General features: G+C 37.8%; 1 long non-coding RNA gene across 1 annotated transcript in view; it reads left to right on the top strand.

Annotated features, from left to right (window-relative positions):
- Positions 1-304: 304 nt before the first annotated feature.
- LOC129146949 (uncharacterized) overlaps positions 305-16,694 on the top strand; it is a 47,115-nt gene continuing 30,725 nt past the window's right edge. Inside the window, exons 1-2 of the long non-coding RNA XR_008554354.1 lie at positions 305-425; positions 7,477-7,563. This is a non-coding gene — a long non-coding RNA (uncharacterized LOC129146949). The remainder of the gene's footprint in view (positions 426-7,476; positions 7,564-16,694) is intronic.

Raw genomic sequence — 16,694 nt, 5'->3', positions numbered from 1 at the left:
ATAACCATTTAATTTTTAATAATCTGTTTCAGTCTATTTAGTTCCTTATTTGATTTTTCTGTGGATTCGCTGTTGCATTGATTTAGATAGGAGTGCTCCTTTCAACATTTCTTATAAGGAAGCTCTAATGTTTGCAACACCTTTGTTGGCTTCCTTCTGTAGCCATGTTTTGTTGTTGCTGAGTCAGCAAGTCTAGCCTCTGGTGCAAATGTGCTGGTAGGGAGTCGAATTTGTTCATGCTTGTGACATCATCCATCTCCTTTGCTTTCAGAGTTCCAGATATGAGACTCCAAGTCTCTGTGATGTAAGTGTGCTTCATGAGGTCAGGAACAGCCTGGAAGGATTGGAGAGAGAATCCTGTGCTGAACACCTTGTTTGTTCTCTTCCTTACGGAAACTGGCATGTATGGAGCACCCCAGTTCTCAGTATGTGTTTCCCATTAGTCAGTGTTGTGTCCTCCATACCTTTTCCTCTTTTGCTTTCTAAGGGCCATAGCTGAGCCAGAATCCCTAATGTCTGAGTCGTTCACCTCAGGGACATATCTCCAGGTATTTTTTCTCCCCTAATTCCAGTTCAGTGAATGTGACTCCTCTGTGTTTCTTCTGTACCATCTGTGTTGGTCTCTGATTTTCAAATTGTATCCCAGTTTTGCCCCATGCCATAGCATTTTCTGGGTATACTGTCTCTCTGTACTATTAGATGTTGCTCTCAGGAGAAAGGCAAGGAACTTCCTTTATCACCATCTGGATGACATCCACTCTAAAGTATACATTTTTAATCTTCTGGCTATGACCTAGTAAATACAAAATTCATCCAAAAAATAGTTAGAAATCCCAAATAAGCCAACAGTCAGATGAAGAGGTATAAAAGATCAGGTCCAGAGCAAAGGAGCTTCTGTCCTTAAGGAGTTTGGGGCCAGTATGGTGCCATGTGGAAGACTTCTGGTTCATCAACCTGAAAGTTCCTATTTTTATCTCTCTCTTTTTTTAAAAGGTTTATTTATTTATTTTATACGAGAACTGGGTTACAGGCCAGATGTGTGGGAGGGTGAGAGGATTCACAGAGACAGAATGGGGAACAGAACAGGCAGACTGATGAAATACACTGCTGAGGGAAGCAGCGGGCATGACAGGAGAGGTCTGCTGCGCCATGTGGGACCCTTGCCGGCCGGCCGGGATCAAACCAGTGCTGCAGAGGACGCGAAACAACTTCACAGTGTGGCGCTCAACTGCCTGTACCACCCGGGGAGGCCCAATCTTTTGGATATGTATATATTGTAGAAAATTGGGCTCAAAAGATATGAAAATAGTTCATCATTTAGTGCTAAAATTATTAACATATTAGTGGAAATTCTTTATATTGGCATAACAGACAATGTTTTAGTGTAACAACTTGTAAATACTTGTTTTAAATTCTATTAATTACTAAGTAGGAATTTCTGAGAAAAGGTCTTATTGAAACCATTTTCCATTGAGCCTTTTCTGCAGTTTCATTTATTGCCCAAAATAGGGAGAAATAAAAGTAATATGTGATGCAGTTTGTTGAAAATTTTTTTTTACATTGTGAAGAATAAATATTTTCTTTTTTTATGACATAGCTGTTGAAATTTGGACTAATTGTTTCACTTTCAGCTTTGAAACTGGCATGCAGTAGTAAGACTCTCCTCCCAAGAGGTTTTGCTTATTTCATTTTCCCCCAAATTATTTTTACTGTGGTATGCTAAAATAACATGTCACTGAACATTTAGGTTTATGTGGTGAGGTTTAGCCAATGAAAGCATGAATTGGAATGTAGTTTTATTTGTAGATTGACATGGAAAGGCTTGAAAAGAATCTGTGAGTAGTTTGAAAGAAGTTTTTAGTGAACATGGGACATTTATTCCAATGGGGGTTTCAGTTGGTGTACTAAGGTTAGTGTTTTGAGCCATTTGAGTTACATGACTGTTGGTTCCTATGGTTACCTGAATACTTACTCCAGGATAGAAGCAATGGTCTGTTGTTGGGTTACAGTTTACTTGCTTAAAAGCAGAAATACAAGAATAGCTAAATCAATACAAATATTGATAAATTTAGAAACAAAGTGAATGACCAGAGAAGTGGCCAACTAAGTCTTTGAGGTATTTATTCTCAAATGACAATGGACTTCACCTGGGATTTTAGAGCAACAGCAACCATCACAATCTCAGCCAAACCATCACAATTGAATTGAAAATAAAATTAGGGACAATAGATAACATTTTTTTTTTTTTTAGAAATATTTTTTTTAAAGAGGCATGTATTTCTATTTATGTATTTATTTATTTATTTGTTTGTTTGTTTGTACATGCACTGGGTACAGTCAGAAGCACAGGAGGGTGAGAGAATTCACCAGAGCCAGAGCGGGGAGCAGAGCAGGCAGAAGGACCAAAGTACACTGCTGAGGGGAGCAGCGGGTGGTAGGAGAGGTCTGCGCGCCATGTGGGACCCTCCTCCTGTGGCCGAGGAGCATCCGGGGATCGAATTGGCACCACAGAGGCCGCGGGCAGCTTCACAGCCCAGAGCGCAACCGCTGCGCCACTGGGGAGGCCCAACAGATAACATTTTTTTCCCTGAACTTGCTAAAATAGGTTAAATATCATACAACGAGTTAGGAAGACCTTATGCACGGCCCCTATCCAGCCCCCAACCCTAAGGCCTCTGTAGGGTAAATGATTTTCAAGCTTTTCTGCCCTCCCACCATTAGGATTGCTTGTCTGATGGTGGTTATCTGCATTTGTTACATTGTTATAAGTTTCATTGTTTACTTCTGTGGGCCATGGTAGTAGTACTGAGATATTTGCCAAGAGAAGCAGAGGCAGGAGAGAAGGGGAGAAAGAATGCCAGGAGAAGGAGAGAAGCCCAGAATGAAGACTTGCTGGGGGCTTGGAGGTCTGTCGGCCTCCTGGCCCACCAAGACCCCCGCCTGCCATGTACCTGGTTGCTGCACTACATGTAAAAGCTCAATAAACACCACTCTGAGTTCTTTCTTGTTTCTTGATGTGAGCTTCTATTGCTATATATTTTCCTCTTATTGCTGCTTTTGCTGCATCCCATACATTTAGGATATTGGTGTCCTCCTTGTCATTCAATTCAAAGAATTTTTTAATTTCTTCTTTGATCTCCTCATTAGTCCAGTGGTCTTCCAGTAGTGTGGTTTTTAATCTCCATGAGGTAGGAAAGTTCCTTGCCTTCCTTTTATGGTTTATTTCTAGTTTGATGCCTTCATGGTCAGAAAAGATGGTTGGTATGATTTCAATCTTTGTGTATCTGTTGATGTTTGTCTTGTGCCCCAGTATGTGATCGATCCTGGAGAATGATCCGTGTGCACTTGAGAAAAATGTGTACTCCGTTTTTTTGGGGTTTAGTGTTCTATAGATGTCTGTTAAGCCCAAATACTCTAGGTCCTTATTTAGAGCTTTAGTTTCTTTACTTATTTTTTGTCTTTTTGATCTATCCATTGTTGATAGTGGTGTGTTGAAGTCTCCCACTACGTATGTGTTTTCTCTGATGTCTGTTTTCAGAGAGGACAACAGTTGTCTGATATATTTTGGTGCTCCTTCGTTTGGTGAGTATATGTTAATGAGTGTTATTTCTTCTTGAAGTATTGTCCCCTTGATCATAATGTAATGACCACTGGGGTCTCTTTTTATTTTTTGAGTTTGAAGTCTGTTTTATCTGATATAAGTATAGCTGTTCCTGCTTTCTTTTTTGGTCCATTTGCTTGTAGGATTGTTTTCCATCCTTTAACTTTGAGCCTATTTTTATCTTTTGTAGCTAAATGTGTTTCCTGGAGACAGCAAAAGGTTGGGTTTTGTTTCTTAATCAAGGCTGCAACTCTGTGTCTTTTTATTGAAGAGTTTAGTCCATTTACATTTAGAGTTAATATTGATATGTTAACATCTGTATTTGCCATTGTGTTTGTCTTTCCTTTGATTTTATTTATTTATTCTTTTAATAACTTTTTTTTTTTTTTTTGGCCTTCTTTTGTTGTTATTCGTCCTTCTGAGGTTCTGGCTTTAGGATTCCTTGTAGTATTTTTTGGAGTGGGGGTTTAGTCGTAATGAAAGAAATAGAAGAAGATACAAAGAAATGGAAAGACATCCCCTGCTCATGGATTGGAAGAATAAACATTATTAAAATGGCCATCCTACCAAAAGCAATATACAGATTCAATGCTATTCCAATCAAAATTTCAATGTCATTCTTCAAAGAAATAGAACAATTATTGATGAAATTCATATGGAATCACAAAAAACCCCGAATAGCCAAAGCTCTCCTGAAAAAAAAAAAAGGGAATGGAGGCATCACACGCCCAGACTTCAAACTATACTACAAAGCCATAATCATCAAAACTGCATGGTATTGGAACAAGAACAGACATACAGACCAATGGAATCGAATAGAAAATCCAGAAATAAACCCACAGATTTATGGTCAACTAATCTTTGACAAAGGAGCAAAGACTATGCATTGGAGCAAAGACAGTTTGTTCAATAAATGGTGCTGGGAAAACTGGGTCGCTACATGCAAAAGAATGAAGCTTGACCACTACCTCACACCATACACAAAAATCAACTCAAAATGGATTAAAGAACTAGACATAAGACCTGAAACCATAAAATATATAGAAGGAAATATAGGCAAAACTACGTGATTTGCACATCAAAGACATCTTTACAGACACATCACCCAAAGCAGTGATAGTGAAGGCAAAGATAAACAGCTGGGACTACATCAAATTAAAGAGCTTCTGCACAGCAAAAGAGACAATAACAAAAACAAAGAGAAACCCCACCAACTGGGAGAACATTTTTGCACCCAACACTAATGATAAAGGACTGATCACAAAAATCTGCAAAGAGCTGATGAGACTCAACAACAACAAAGAAAATAATCCAGTCAAAAAATGGGCAGAAGAGCTAAAAAGAAACTTCTCTGAAGAGGAAATGCAAATGGCCAACAGGCATATGAAAAAATGTTCAACATTACTTGTAATCAGGGAAATGCAAATCAAAACTACCATGAGATACCATCTCACACCAGTGAGAATGGCACGTATTAAAAAAAACTAGCAACAACAAATGTTGGCGAGGGTGTGGAGAAAAAGGAACTCTTCTGCACTGTTGGTGGGAGTGCAAACTGGTCCAACCACTATGGAGAGCTGTGTGGAGATTTCTGGACCTACTAAACATAGAGCTTCCATATGATCCAGCAATTCCACTCCTAGGTATTTACCCAAAGGACACAGAAACATCAATTCCAAAGAACACCTGCACCCCTATGTTTATAGCAGCACTGTTTACAATAGCTAAGCTTTGGAAACAACCCAAATGCCCAAAAATAGATGACTGGATCAAGAAGATGTGGTACATATGACCATGGAATATTACTCAGCATTCAAAAAAGATAAACACATGCAATGTGCAGCAACATGGATGGCGCTGGAAGGGATCATGCTCAGCGAAATAAGCCAAAAAGAAAAAGAAAAATACTGGATTGTCTCACTCATAGCAGGAATCTAGAAAACTTAAATAAGGGAACAGAAAAATGAATAACTATAAGAAAGTGAAAATCAGAATCAACAAAAAACTATGAAACAGAGACACTTTTGTGGGGGTGGGGGGCGGGAGGGGAGGGATTGGGATCAGAAAGGGGGGGTTGCAATTGTATGGGGAATATAAAAATAAAATTTATTATTTAAAATAAAATAAAATAAAATAAAACGTGAAATCTAAAAATTTGTTAATGAAATTCTAATATTCAAAAGCAAAAAAAAAAAACAAAAAAAAAACACCACTCTGCCCTTCCTGCCACTACAACCTCTAAATTGACTTTAAATGCTTCCATATGAGTCGTTTCTAATATCCCAGTACACTGTGTGTTTAAATCTTGATTTTTAGTTATTATGGCCCACTTAAAGAAACAGCACTCTTTTTTTTTTAAAGATTTATTTATTTTATACAAGGACTGGGTTATAGGCCAGATGCACGGGAGGGTGAGAGGATTCACCAGAGACAGCGCGGGGAGCAGAACATGCAGACTGATGAAATACACTGCTGAAGGGAGCAATGGGCGGGACAGGAGAGGTCTGCTGTGCCATGTGGGACCCTCCCCAGCTGGCCAGTATTGAACTGGTGCTGCAGGGGCTGTGGAGAGCTTCACAGCGTGGCGCTCAACTGCCTGTGCCACCAGGGGAGGCCCAGAAACAGCACTCTTTAGAGAAACAGCTGATTTCAGGGCCAGGTAGTAAAATGTCTAAGATGAATCCAGGATGTCTTATATTAATATGATATTGTAATTTATTAAAAAAAATTAAATCATTCAGATGACTAAAATATGTATTTCTCACCTATATTTTGTCCTCATCTATAGATTTTGGTTCACATCTCTTCAAACCCTTGGAATTTCCCAAGTTTTGTGAGTGATAGGTATCTTTTGTTATGTTAATGTTGTGTATTTCAGAGATACACCAAAGGGATGGGGTCTGGTTACCAGGGGAATCAGCCATGTGATTAGAGGGTTGGAACTTGCAGTCCCACTTCTTGACCTCTAGAAAGGGGAAAGGGGCTGGAGATTGAATCAATCACTAAGAGCCAATGAGTTTATAAATTATGCCTATGTAATAAAGCCTTCTTAAAAACCTGAGAGAATTGGGATTCAGAAAGCTTCCAGGTTGGTGAACTTATAGAAATCTGGGAAAAATGGTGCCCTTTAGAGGGCATGGGAACTCCATGCCCTTTCCCCATACATCTCTCTATTTGTCTCTTCCATTTCACTGTTTCTGAATTATACCCTTCATAATAAATTGGTTACCTAGTGAGTAAATGGGTTTCCCAAGTAATGTTAATTACTCTAGAACCTAAAATTAATAGAACCTGAAGAGGATGTCCTGGAAAATACTGATCTATAATGAGTTAGTCAGAAGCACAAATGTCAACCTGTGAGTAGCACCTGAAGTCTGAGGAGGGGCTTCTGCAATGCTTCAAGTTGTAGCTGGTTGGTCAAAAGCACAGGTAACAGCCTGGGCTTGCAAATGGTATTTGAAGTAGAGGGTTGTCTTTGTAGACAGAGTCCTTAACCTGTGGAATCTGATGCTATCTCTGGGTAGATAGGTCAGAATTTAGCTGAATTGAATTCAGGTTCAGAAAAGATAAAACATATATATATATATATATATATATTATACATATTATACATGTATATGTGATACGTAACTATGTTATATATAGAAAAAGAATGATAAAAGAAATGCAGCAAAGTTAAATTTGTGAATCTGAAAAAAAGGGTTTATAGAAGTTCATTGCACTTTTTTTTTTGCAACCATGAAATCTCAAAATGAAATTTTAAAAGAAAAATACGTCATTAATATTACCAGTTTGGAGTATAGATAAGGGAGAACATCAAATCCTCAAATCGGTCCATGTCTTCTGATCTCTGATACTCTACATTTCCCTTTCAGAGCCTGAAATGTGTTTAAATGGTCCTGTCTCCTTCCCTGCTCACTAGATCCTGCAGACAGACAATGGCTGCCACCAAAAACAAAAAGGTTTGGTCCCAGCCTTTCTATTAGCTGTCAGTAAAGTTATACACGCAAGTCTCCACAACTACTTAGTAACTAGTTAGTAACTCACCTAGTTACTAGGTGATCCCCTAGTTAGTAACTCACCCTTTTCAGACTTAGCTGAGAAAATTAGTTCCTGTTTCCACTCCTCCCCCTAGAACTTGCTTTCTGCATATTGTTTCCTCCATGGCTTGCTACCTTCCTCCAGGTGCTGTGTGCATATGCAATTAGGCTGCATAGTATGGATTAAATGATCCATCCCTAGGTTGTGCTCCATCTCTCACTGAACTGCTGCTTCATTGGTCAGGTCTTTTGTTTTCCTCTAGGAAACATTGTCATTTAAGTGGGACAGGATTGGCTTCTTTGGAAATCACCAATCTTACCATGAGCTTTCTTCTTCCTTAAACTTATGTCCTCAAAAAATATCCTTTACATTGTGCTATATGGCTTGTCTTCAAAACTTCCAAGGTCAACAGTGTTAAAGAACATTTTCTTTAGTACTTCTTTACTCCCCTGTGCCATTAAGTATGGCCTAATTGTAGACCCTAATAATGTCCTATCGCTCTCTCATTAGTTGGATATGAAATAAAATAGTTCAAATATGTTAAAATAATAGCAAAAGATTATCATGTGATTGGTAATAGCTTTCACATTAAGGGAATTCAAATACCTTGGCTTTAAGATACTTTGTGAAAACGTAACTTTTCAAGCCCTGGAAAGTGGGAAGTTTTGGTTTATGCATTTAATGGGTGATGCTTCCTATGTTAGGATAGCCCTGTCTTTTTTTTTTTTTTTTTAACTTGTGTAAGGAAGGGGAATTCAATGATATTTGTAGAACTTTTAAGACTTGTTTAGACTCTGTAATTATTTTATTTGGCAGTAGGGGTGTAGGTATTGCCCCAATTACTCTATCCTCTAGGGAAAATTTAATGCAAAAGTATCCAGGATTGAATGATTGTGCAGTACTCAGCAATTTCTATTCATGTCATGAGACGCTAGTATAACCAGATTCTCTCTCTTCCAAATAATTTACTTCCATATTTTATATCTACATGAGAACTGGCACTTACCAAAGATCATTCATTTGGTCTTGCTGAAAATGAGTTAATCTTGTATTTATATAAACAGTCGGAAAAGTCTGCAGAAAGCAGCCAATGGGGCTGAGTTCTTGCTGATTTCTTCAAATTTCCCATTGCCCTGCTTCTATTTAGAATATAAAGTAAGTCATTTTTTTCCTCCAGAGGAGGAAAGCTATACTTTTTTTGTCCTTAAGCAAAATAGGAATCAATTGCTGAAATCTGTATTGGTATTTGTAAATGTCTAACTTTTTAAAACATGTTACAGTAAAAAAATAAAAGGGGCAGATCTTGAAAGCAAACATGATCACTGTAAACTACTCAGCTTTGATAATTTCTTTTCCCCATTTAGCCTTGACCTTTCCTGAGACAAAATGATTTATAATGTGAGTGAATTTCTAGAGGGCAGAAACTATGTCATACATGTTCTGAACTTGCCAGTTTCTGTTTTAAGATATAAATCATATAGCTTTTTTATTAGATAAATTAGTTTATATATATGATTGTTTTATTGAATTATTTTCTGGAATACATTTATAGAACATATCTTTGGTGTATTATTTTAAAATTATTCCCTAAAAGATAATTTTAAAATGAAAGGAATAAAAAATATGGTTAAAATATATAATAAAACAAATATGTTAGGGCCTATAAGAAGGCAGAGTGGTTTCTGAACCAATCCTTCCTGTTCCTTCTCCCTTTTCTCAGGTGCAGCACTTTTATCTTCTTTTAATTTTTTTTTGTGAGCTATTGCCAATCCCAAAATATTGTGGTTATATGCTGTTATTTCTTTATTCTGTAGGGAAAGAAGAGACCTTAGTTAATCACACATACTCCTCCTCTTATATCCCAATATTTGTGTAATCATACCACATTCTAAGTACCATTATTGTTGGACTACCTTGTAACTTTAAAAAATATATAAATAAAAAATAATAAATAAATAAATTAATTAATTAAAAAATTATAAGGAGATCTTGATTTCTTGTTGCATGAAGCATAGAGTATATGGTAGCCTCCAACTTTGTACTCAACCCCAGGACTATTTAGGTCACTTTTAGGACCCAATGGCAAATAAAAATACAGAATACCTTGCTTAAAATGAATGTCAAGGTGGAGAAAAAAGGTCATTCAACCAACTGACTGCATAGGTTGCATATCTTTTAGTGGCCGCTGTTTGCACCCCATTTTATCTGTACCACTCTTCTTTTTCACTTCTGTCATCTTTTGCTTTTAAAATATTAAGATTAGTAATATTTTAATTTTGTGCTATAACCTTATATTTTATCCATTCATTTTCTATAGGTTAAGTATCTAAGTTGAAAATGAATGTGTAGTTCATTATTGTGACTGCAAATATTCTTTGCAGAACCCAGTAAATTCTGCATTATCTTTCTTGTCTATCCTTTTGTTTCCCCTGAAGTTTCTAATGGTTCTTTCTTTTGACTTGTCTTTTTGCTTTTATCACATTCTCAGTTTTAATCACTTTTGCCAATCCATCTAATTAGCTACTCAATTAAATTTTCCCCAGAGGCTTCCCCGCAACCCAAATGAAGACTCCTCCACCCTCTTTTTGCAAATTGGGTATATTTCTCTCTAGCCTGCTGCCTGCTTGTTATCCTGGCACTTTTCTTTATTGCATCCATGGTTCAGGTTCATTGATCCTGAGACTTTATTCTTATTGGTTTATCTTTTGTGTTTTAGCAGCTCCTCAAATAACTTTCTGATGTTGTAAATGTGGGAAGGATTTTCTGAGTTCCTTTATTTTCAAAGATGTCTATATTTTACTCAAATTCTTGATTTTTTGATATATAGGTATGAATCAAATTCCAGATTGAAGGTAATTTTCTCTCAGTTTTGAGAGTAATGCTCATTGTTGTTGGTATCCACTGTTATTGATGAGGTGAACTTGATACCTTTTTTTTTACTCTGTCTGATTTTTTACCCTTAAGGTGGTTTTCTTTCCATTCTAGGTATTCTGAATTTCACAACGCTGCAGGTGTGGCACAGGTGTCAGTTACTGGCTACTCTAGGCGTGTGGGGGCACTTTAAATCTGGAGATTGAAATATTTTAATATTTGGACAATTCTCTTAAATATGTTTTGTAAGTTCCTCCCCTTTGTTTTTCCCCATTCTCTTTTTGAAACTCCTATTAATTATATCTCAGACGTCTTTGACTAATACTATATTTCTATTATCTTTGTCTCCTTTAGTTTTCACTTTGGGAGGTTTTCACAATTTATCTTCCAATATGTTTATTAATTTATGTTTTAAAGTCTATAAATTTTACTTTTCTCTAATTTTCCTGCTTGGAGCATTTTGTTGTTACTTTAGGAATATAATAGCTCACTCTTTCTTGCTCTATTAGTCACACCTTATCCATAGCATCTCACTCCTATAAATTTGCTAAAACTCTCTTCTTCCTCTTATTTTCTTTTTCTTTTTTTTTTTAATAGAGGCATTTTATTTATTTATTTATTTGTTTGTTTGTTTTTTGTTTATACATGCACTGGGTATAGTCAGAAGCACGGGAGGGTGAGAGAATTCACTAGAGCCAGAGCGGGGAGCAGAGCAGGCAGAAGGACCGAAGTACACTGCTGAGGGGAGCAGCGGGCGGCAGGAGAGGTCTGCGCGCCATGTGGGACCCTCCTCTGGTGGCCGGGGAGCAGCCAGGGATCGAACCGGCGCTGTAGAGGCCGCGGGCAGCATCGCAACCCAGCGCTCAACCGCTGCACCACCGGGGAGGCCCCTTCCTCTTATTTTCTACATGACTGTTGCCTTATACTCCTTTCATTTCTTTCTTTCATGTAAGGTGAGATATGAAAAGGATGACATATACCATGTTTATGAGGATGTCTTAATCTTTATTTTTAAACTGCTCATGGCATCTAAATGTGTTGAAGATGGTATTATCTAATATCTAACAACTGCTTTCATGCAAATACTATTTAATTCTCATCATACCTCTCACTTGCTATAGTTGGAGGAAAACCAGTATGAATTTATATAGGTAAACTATGATTTATTAAATTATGTCTATCTATTTATCTATCAATCATCTATATGTTTATGATTATGTAGAAAAACCATTCTGCTGTATATAAGAAGGGAATTGGCTCAAGTGGCGGAACCTGTTAATGAAGTTTCAGAGAGAATGGACAAGAGCAATTTTTACTGTTACACTTTGTAATCAACAGAGAGGTATGATGAGAATTAATTGACGAAGATAAACTCTTCTAACTAAATTTCATTTTCTCCCATTCAGTAGTCAATGGACTATTTAATAATCCATCTACAATATTCAGATCAAGTGCCCATGGATGTTATTACAGTTCGCACTTTTCCAAATCTCGCAGCGATTCCCTCACAGTCCCACCATGAGGCTGGTGTGCTAATGCCCAATATATAAGCTAAATGCCAAAAAACGGCTTACTTCGTATCACCACTGTCTGCTGAGCAAGTAGAAGAGAGGCAGAGAGAAGTCTTCAAGAGCTACTAGCCACTTTCTGAGCCATCTCTTTTAAAGTAAAGATCTCTACATGAAAATTATTGAAACATTATAGACAGAAATTTACCTGAGGTGTTAACGAGGTCACCGAAAGCTTAGAGATGCTGCCTAGGCTAATATCCAAACTTACACTTAGGAATTCTCTGTCCCATGAGAAGGAGCTGTGGCTAAACGTGTAAATTATCATTGCAACTGCTACAATCATAAATAGGAAGTGCTATATATATGTGCTTGGCAGTTTAACAATTCCCTCATTTTATACTTTACTTCTGCAGTATTTGCCCCAAACCCTGGATGAAAAAAACACTACAAAAAAATCTATTTACATGCCTGAATAAAGTTAGCTATCAGTTAGCCCATGTATGTTTTAAAATAATAAAAAGATAAAGACCTTATGATTTGGAGAATACCTCCTGCCTAAAGCCACTTTTTTCAGTTAGAGGAGTTTATCTTGGTCAATTAAAAATATCTGTTGGAGGGCCTCCCCTGGTGGCGCAGCGGTTGAGCACTGGACTGTGAAGCTGCCCACAGCCTCTGCAGTGTCTATTCGATCCCCGGGCCACCGGCGAGGGTCCCACATGGTGCGTAGACCTCTCCTGCAGCACCCGCTGCTCCGCTCAGAGGTGTACTTCGGTCCTTCTGCCTGCTCTGCTCCCCGCTCTGGCTCTGGTGAATTCTCTCACCCTTCCGCTCTTCTGACTGTACCCCGTGCTTGTATAAATAAATAAATCTTTAAAAACATGCTGGCTTATCTATTTATCTTTATTATTTTTTGAACACTTCTAGGTATATGGCAGCATGAAAAGTTCTCATTGACTGATCACTATTTGACCTAGGTACTATCATTTATATTTTACAAATGAGGAAACTGAGGCATAGAGAGGCTGTAGAATGACCCTTTCATGATTAACAAGAGGTAGAACTGCATGTGAGTCTGACCTGAGAGCCCAGATTTTTTTTTTTATGATCACTCTCTGTGACATTTGTTAGATTCACTTTTTTTTTTTTTTCAATCTGGAAAATCCTCTACAATGTACTGAAGTTTAATTCCTCTTCTGAGTACTAACATAAGTGCCAGCCAGCACAATGGTGGGGCATCTCAATCAATGTTAGTTTCTGATCCTTTATTTTCTATAACCTCCCCAGGTTCCAACTTGGTGTCACCATTTCTCTTTTGAGAAAGCCTTTTACTGTTTCCATCTTCTTGCTGTCCACCGTTGTTTATATGCATTTCTGTCCTCTAGAATGCAGGCTGATTGAGGTCTACAGATATGTTTAACTTTTTCTCTAATCCTCAGGGGCTGCCATGGTGTCCCCTACATTATTTGATACTGTGATTTGAGATAATTCAAATGGGCTCATTTAAACAGGACTGGAACATCCTGAGAGTGGGGTTGATCTTTATGATACTGCAGGATAAGTAGGGGTCTACTTATATAGACATCATTTCTGCCTGTTTTTATTAATCACTGAGTTTTCTGGAGGAAGATAGATGACTCCATAAAAGTTAAAAGGCTGAAGGAAAAAAAAATAATGTTCACTAGATTTAAAGATATTTGAAGGCAGGAAACATTTATTGTTCATCTTAGTGCTCCACTCAGCAACTACACATTGCTTTACACACATAGTTTGGATTATTTAAAAGTATGTTTTCTGGTAAGCCCAGGGCAAAGATGTGCTCCAAATGCAGAACTCTGCAGTATATATGGAGCATACCCTGAAATAAATTTACTTCTGTTGACACCACCTCATGTTGACCTCTTGACAGTTTGGGATTCCTAAGAGACTTTAACTGGGATTTTTTCTTTCTTTTTTTTAGCATTTGCATCAATTCTCTCCAATCTTCCAGTCTTACTTCCTTCAGTAATTTTCATTCTTATCCTTTGCTGTAATTGCTGGGTATTAAAAAACTCTGTGAATATGTTATGAAACAAAATTGTATGACTATTCTTATCCTGGGGTTTTTCTTTTCTTTGATGCTGGGAAAAGTCTCTTTTTTACCTCCTGTCAAGAATCTAAAGGGATTTTCACAGCTAATTTGGGATAATAAAGGCATTCTTATTGTAATGCAGCTACTCTTTTTAGGAATATATATATATATATATAAATATATATATATTTCAGTAGTTTCTTTTAAAATCTACTCAAAGTGAATGATATTTCCCACACAAAGATTTTTAGAGAATTTATACATTTATGTGCCTCTTCACTGTTCCGCCCTCTACCTACCCATCTCCAAGTCACACAAAAAAGCTCAAAAATTTTTTTGACTTTGTTCACTATGATGAACAGAAAAATTAAACAGACAGAAATTAGAGATAAAGACATTGTCATGGAGATATAAAGCTGTCAGTTTGAAGGTCTTTTTAACCAGGGCAGGCAAACATGGTGAACAGAAGGTTAATCAGTGTTTTATTTTAATTGCTTGACCTTTTGAAATTAATACTCTTCAAAATAATGAACTATGAATTATTGACCCTAGGCCCTAAGAAATCTATTGACACTTATTTTTTTTCTTTATAAAGGAAGCACACCACTCACTTTAAAATTTCCTCTCCCTTATCTTCTTCACCTGTTTTTGCTTTTTTCCCTATCTCCAGTATAGCTTCACCCCTAGAGATCTCCCTACTTTACAATCCTAGGTAAATTTCTTTTTAAAGACAAGGATTCTTTTCTTGTGTAATGGTTGACTCTATGTGTCAGTTTGGCTAGAATTTGCTGCCCCATTGGTTGATTAAAACGAATCCAGATATTAAAACGAATCCAGTTACTTTGTAGATGTGACTAATGGCTACAACCAGTTGACTTTAAGTGCAAGAGATTATCCTTGATAATTGTGTAATCAGTTGAAGGTCTTAAGAACGAAAACTTAGGCTTCCTGATGAGGAAGGAATGCTGCTTCAAGACTGGATCATTAAGTCTTGCCCAATTTTCCAACTTCTGGACTGCCCGCATATTTCAGACTTGCCCCATAGTTGCATAGTTGCAATGAGCCAATTTCATATGCCATCTCTTTTCCTTCTCTTTCTCTATATCGCTATTACTATTGCTATCTCTGTCTCTATGTCTACCTCTCCATCTCCCTCCACCTATTTCTGTATCTCTATATCTATATCCTGTCCATTGTTTCTATGGAGAATCTTTTTTTTTTTTTTTTTTTTTTTTAGATTTTATTTATTTATACAAGCAGTGGGTACAGTCAGAAGCGTGGGAGGGCAAGAGAATTCACCAGAGTTAGAGTGGGGAGCAGAGCAGGCAGACTGACGAAATACACTGTTGAGGGGAGCAGCCGGCGGCAGGAGAGGTCTGTGCGCCATGTGGGAGCCTCACCTGGTGGCCGGGGATCAAATCGGCTCTGCAGAGGCTGCGGCAGCCTTACAGCCCAGCTCTCAACCGCTGCGCCACTGGGGAGGCTCTATGGAGAATCTTAACTGCTGCACCATATTTCAAATATCTAGACCCACAACCACACTTAATTTGATGATATACCTCTTTGTTAGTTTTTATATTTTTATTTATTTTTTTTAAAAGATTTATTTATTTATTTATTCATCCATTTATTTATTTATTTATTTATTTATTTATTTATTTATTTATTTATACAAGCACTGGGTACAGTCAGAAGCGTGGGAGAATGAGAGAATTCATCAGAGCCAGAGCGGGGAGCAGAGCAGGCAGAAGGACCGAAGTACACTGCTGAGGGGAGCAGCGGGCGGCAGGAGAGGTCTGTGCACCTTGTGGGACCCTCCTGTGGCTGGGGAGAAGACGGGAATCGAACCTGCGCTGCAGAGGCTGTGGGCAGGTTTGCAACCCAGCGCTCAACCGCTGCGCCACCGGGGAGGCCCAGTTTTTATATTTTTATTATGAAGAGTAATTTTTAAAACTTTTAGTCATCAGTGTACTCACATACCTTGTTGACCAGATGTTACCCACTGGCCACTTTCTTGTGTACCTGACAGTGCTTTGTCCCCTCATTCCTCTGTGACTGTCTTCCAGGCCTGCCACATCCATTACACTCTCTGTTTATGGCTCGTTGTTTTTCTTGACTCTGTTATGGAGACCAGAAATAGGTGGTCATCCAATTATGGGAGCAAAGGGGGGGAATTGTAAGAGCCATCGTTATTTTCTTGTTGCTTTTTCTTCCTGCCCGAGGGCTGTTTATTGAACTTAACGGTTTTGCAGAGTGAATATTTGGAAAGCAGAGGGACACAATCTCCAGGCCTCACACTTTTCATTGAATATGTTTGAATAAAATATGAACCTTGTACAATGAACAAGGTAGGTTATATATTTTAGTTCATCAGATTGAAGTCTTGCGTGAACTATATCGTGAGAGGTGGCTCTTCCTCATTAAGAATTAAGATGCAGCTTCATTTCCTGAGGGATATTCTGTACAACCACACAAAAAGGATGTGAAGGAGGTAAATGGCTGCAACAGTGAGTGTGATGTTGGTTCAGAGAGGTCATATGATGGTCAGACGGAGACTCTTGGGTTAAAAATGGGTTTCATGGAAGGAGCCTGTGAGGATCAA

Source organism: Talpa occidentalis, unplaced genomic scaffold (genome assembly GCF_014898055.3).
Source record: "Talpa occidentalis isolate TD23 unplaced genomic scaffold, MPIMG_talOcc4v2.1 talOcc4.5, whole genome shotgun sequence".
In the NCBI taxonomy this organism is placed as follows: domain Eukaryota; kingdom Metazoa; phylum Chordata; class Mammalia; order Eulipotyphla; family Talpidae; genus Talpa; species Talpa occidentalis.
The sequence above is the reverse complement of the archived record's forward strand: the minus strand, read 5'-3'. Positions and strand labels throughout refer to the sequence as shown.